The sequence below is a fragment of the Coccinella septempunctata genome, chromosome 9, assembly GCF_907165205.1.
Source record: "Coccinella septempunctata chromosome 9, icCocSept1.1, whole genome shotgun sequence".
In the NCBI taxonomy this organism is placed as follows: domain Eukaryota; kingdom Metazoa; phylum Arthropoda; class Insecta; order Coleoptera; family Coccinellidae; genus Coccinella; species Coccinella septempunctata.
The window spans coordinates 3390310-3395389 of NC_058197.1; positions in this window are offsets into that span (position 1 = coordinate 3390310).

Consider the following 5080-nt stretch of genomic DNA (forward strand, 5'->3'; position numbering starts at 1 on the left):
AATTTGGAATTTTGGTAATTTCAAGTTAAGTGTTTTGATCAAGTTAACGTCAGAATATTTCGGAATTTTAAGTCAGTTGGATGTAAATTTTTGATCAGTTTGATTTACAGAATAATTCGGAAAGTTAGGACAAGATAGGGTTGCAGGTTTTTCTTTTCAGGACATTGTTTATTGAATTTTATTTTTGCTGTTGAGATATAATTTTTCTTTCAGGGGGTTTCCATATAAGGTTGATATAATTTGAATAGGGAGAGTATTTGGCGTTTATAGTTTGATTAATTCTATCGTGTGTGCGCAGCCTATTTTGGGATTTTTGAAATAGGGATACTTGATTCATACTTTGAAATATCGTAAACTTGATATAATTGTTTTGTTTTGCTTGTCTAATTTGCGGAGATCGAAGATAGTTTTCGGATTTAATTGTTATTGAGGTTGTTCACAAGGTTTTGAAAAATGTTGCCGGCGGCTAGTGCTAGTACTACCACCCCTGCGGTGGCTGAGAAAGATGTTATGAGATTTCCGTTTATGTATTCGTTGGGGATGATTGCGACAACCCTTGATGGTTTTTCGGGAAAAGACGCGAAGCGGTACTTCGACAAATTAGAGTTGAGGTCGAAGTTGGACGGGTGGAGTGAGGAAGAAACCCTTACTTTACTAAAATTAAAACTGACAGGCGCGGCGTACGAGTATTTTAAGTCTGATGAGGCATATGATGAATTGAAATATTCTGAATTGAAACAGCGGCTAATCTTAAAATTTACGCCATCAAAATTACCAGGGGAGAGTCAGTGGAATTTGAGTCGTTGTTTCCAGCGACATGATGAAGATGTTTCATCATTTTGTACTAGGCTGCGGATTTTAGGCGCGGAATTACTCAGGGAAGATTTGGGCGGAGCATCGCTAGACGAAGAAGCGGGAATCAAAAAGAAAAATAAAGAGTTAATATTAAATCAGTTTAAAACAGGGTTGCGCAAAGACTTGATGAAAGATATGGGGGTAGCTTTATTAAGAGAAGAAAATTTAGATCTAGAAAAGGCGGAAGGACTGGTCAAATTACAAGAGACCGCAACAACGATGATACAAGGAAGGACATCAAATATGAGGGTATCGGCGGTAGATGCAACGGAGGGATGTCAAAATTGCGGGAAAAAGGGGCACGACTCGAAGGATGAAAGGGGAGATATTAAAAAATTCGCAGAGACAAAGAAGAATACAGCGCAATGTTATTCTTGTGGTAGACCGGGTCATTTTGCGAGAGAGTGTAGGAATAATAACAGATCAGGGCAAAGGACGCAGGGAGGTTGTTATAGTTGCGGTCAAAGGGGTCATTGGGCTAGGGATTGCCCAAGACAAAATCGTCAGGGACGAGAGAGTTTTACGAAAAATAGAATACAGAGAACTACACCCCCAGGAGGAGGGGGTGAAGCAAATATGGCCTGGGGTCAACGTGAAAACAAGGAAATGGGAGGAAATGCAGCTAAGGAAGGGGGGCGAAATACGGGAGCTATTCCTAAGCGATCGTCTCCATTTTCGAGGGGGTCTCAGTCGAGGAGACAAGAAGATTTAAACAGGGAGGGCCAAAATCCAACTGCCGGGATAGTGGCCGGAAATTTTTAAAAGGGCAGGTTTATTCGGGGATGCCAGGGGGGCATGTATGTAAGGGGGAAAGTAAGGATCGTTCGGTAATGGTGATCCCGGAAGTGAATTCCGGAGGGTTAATTGATGCACCTCACATGATTAACTTAAACATAAATGGAAGGACGAGGCGTTGTTTGGTAGATACGGAAGCCGCAGTGACTCTTGTAAATAGGAGTATAATTCCAGAAGATGGAATAAATAGAGAGGAGGTCGACTATCGGTTGACGAGTGTAACAGGTCATAGTTTACGTACCTGGGGTACGGCCAATATTTTGGTGGGACATCAAGTTTTTTTTGCGAGCATAGTAATTCATTTTGTGGTTATCAGTGATTGTGATTGAATGATCGGTTATTTTGTTACAAAAAGTGGGTTTGAGAATTAGTTCATTTCATTCAAGTATTTTTGCGAAATTAAAATCAATTTAGGGAAAGCAGATAAGGAAAATTAAGACGTTGTCTTATCAGAATTTGAACACATTTAAGGGTGAAATCATTTGAGTTATTTTTTTTTAATTTGGAGGCTAAAATAATTTTGAATTTCGGTCATTTGAATTTAATTGGTTTCAATTAAGTGAAATTTGGAATTTTGGTAATTTCAAGTTAAGTGTTTTGATCAAGTTAACGTCAGAATATTTCGGAATTTTAAGTCAGTTGGATGTAAATTTTTGATCAGTTTGATTTACAGAATAATTCGGAAAGTTAGGACAAGATAGGGTTGCAGGTTTTTCTTTTCAGGACATTGTTTATTGAATTTTATTTTTGCTGTTGAGATATAATTTTTCTTTCAGGGGGTTTCCATATAAGGTTGATATAATTTGAATAGGGAGAGTATTTGGCGTTTATAGTTTGATTAATTCTATCGTGTGTGCGCAGCCTATTTTGGGATTTTTGAAATAGGGATACTTGATTCATACTTTGAAATATCGTAAACTTGATATAATTGTTTTGTTTTGCTTGTCTAATTTGCGGAGATCGAAGATAGTTTTCGGATTTAATTGTTATTGAGGTTGTTCACAAGGTTTTGAAAAATGTTGCCGGCGGCTAGTGCTAGTACTACCACCCCTGCGGTGGCTGAGAAAGATGTTATGAGATTTCCGTTTATGTATTCGTTGGGGATGATTGCGACAACCCTTGATGGTTTTTCGGGAAAAGACGCGAAGCGGTACTTCGACAAATTAGAGTTGAGGTCGAAGTTGGACGGGTGGAGTGAGGAAGAAACCCTTACTTTACTAAAATTAAAACTGACAGGCGCGGCGTACGAGTATTTTAAGTCTGATGAGGCATATGATGAATTGAAATATTCTGAATTGAAACAGCGGCTAATCTTAAAATTTACGCCATCAAAATTACCAGGGGAGAGTCAGTGGAATTTGAGTCGTTGTTTCCAGCGACATGATGAAGATGTTTCATCATTTTGTACTAGGCTGCGGATTTTAGGCGCGGAATTACTCAGGGATGATTTGGGCGGAGCATCGCTAGACGAAGAAGCGGGAATCAAAAAGAAAAATAAAGAGTTAATATTAAATCAGTTTAAAACAGGGTTGCGCAAAGACTTGATGAAAGATATGGGGGTAGCTTTATTAAGAGAAGAAAATTTAGATCTAGAAAAGGCGGAAGGACTGGTCAAATTACAAGAGACCGCAACAACGATGATACAAGGAAGGACATCAAATATGAGGGTATCGGCGGTAGATGCAACGGAGGGATGTCAAAATTGCGGGAAAAAGGGGCACGACTCGAAGGATGAAAGGGGAGATATTAAAAAATTCGCAGAGACAAAGAAGAATACAGCGCAATGTTATTCTTGTGGTAGACCGGGTCATTTTGCGAGAGAGTGTAGGAATAATAACAGATCAGGGCAAAGGACGCAGGGAGGTTGTTATAGTTGCGGTCAAAGGGGTCATTGGGCTAGGGATTGCCCAAGACAAAATCGTCAGGGACGAGAGAGTTTTACGAAAAATAGAATACAGAGAACTACACCCCCAGGAGGAGGGGGTGAAGCAAATATGGCCTGGGGTCAACGTGAAAACAAGGAAATGGGAGGAAATGCAGCTAAGGAAGGGGGGCGAAATACGGGAGCTATTCCTAAGCGATCGTCTCCATTTTCGAGGGGGTCTCAGTCGAGGAGACAAGAAGATTTAAACGGGGAGGGCCAAAATCCAACTGCCGGGATAGTGGCCGGAAATTTTTAAAAGGGCAGGTTTATTCGGGGATGCCAGGGGGGCATGTATGTAAGGGGGAAAGTAAGGATCGTTCGGTAATGGTGATCCCGGAAGTGAATTCCGGAGGGTTAATTGATGCACCTCACATGATTAACTTAAACATAAATGGAAGGACAAGGCGTTGTTTGGTAGATACGGAAGCCGCAGTGACTCTTGTAAATAGGAGTATAATTCCAGAAGATGGAATAAATAGAGAGGAGGTCGACTATCGGTTGACGAGTGTAACAGGTCATAGTTTACGTACCTGGGGTACGGCCAATATTTTGGTGGGACCTGTAGGAGACTTGCTATCTTGGAGAGGAGACGGCTATCTTGTGTGATGACTCTATGTTAGGGAACGTCCAAGTTATTTTAGGGAGAGATTTTCTCAGTGCAAATGAGGCACTTATTAGTTATGAAGGGGAGCCGTCCGTTATGATGTGGGGTGGGAGATTCGAATTTTTGAATAAAAGGGATATAGAAAGCGAATTATGTGCGGAAGATGAAGATAGTAAGGGATTTACCGGAACGATTCAAGTCAACGGAAACTTCAGGGAAGTTGTTCGTAGGAAAACTGGATTTGAGAGGAACGCAGGGAAAACTGTACTGGAGGATAAGTCGTACGTAGAAGATAATGTCAAAAGTGACACAAATGGGGAACGGTTAAGGGAACCGAAGGACAATGTGGAAATTAGGGCACAGTTTAAGGAGTCTGGTACGCAGACGGAAAATTTCGAAGGTATAAAGCCAAAGGTAAAACTATTTAAGGATGCTAGTGTCCATGTGGGAGTTAAGGGTAAAATGGAAAGTGAGCAGAATAACAAAGGAATCGTTGACGGAATTGATAGGACAGTCAGTACAGGAACAGGTGGTTGGGCCTTGCCAGCTGGTTCCGCGGTAGGACTTGCGGAAGGAATTCAAGAGGATTTAGGAATTCGTAATGAAAAATTCAAGGGGAGACCGGAACAGGACTTGGAAATAATACTTCCAAATAAAAATATTAGGAATTTTGGAAATGGACCGAGAAATACGGAAATGGCTGGGAATAACATTGGGTACCTACGGGAGAAGGGGTCAAGGAATAGCGAACGCGTGCCAAGGACGGTCGCGACGGAGGAATGCCAGTCGACAGAATCAATTGATAAGGTAGAACAGATGATCGACGTAGGTCAGGAGCGGAACTGGGAAACGGATGTATTAATAGAGAATGGAGTAACAATACCTGCCCGTTCGGAAGCGTT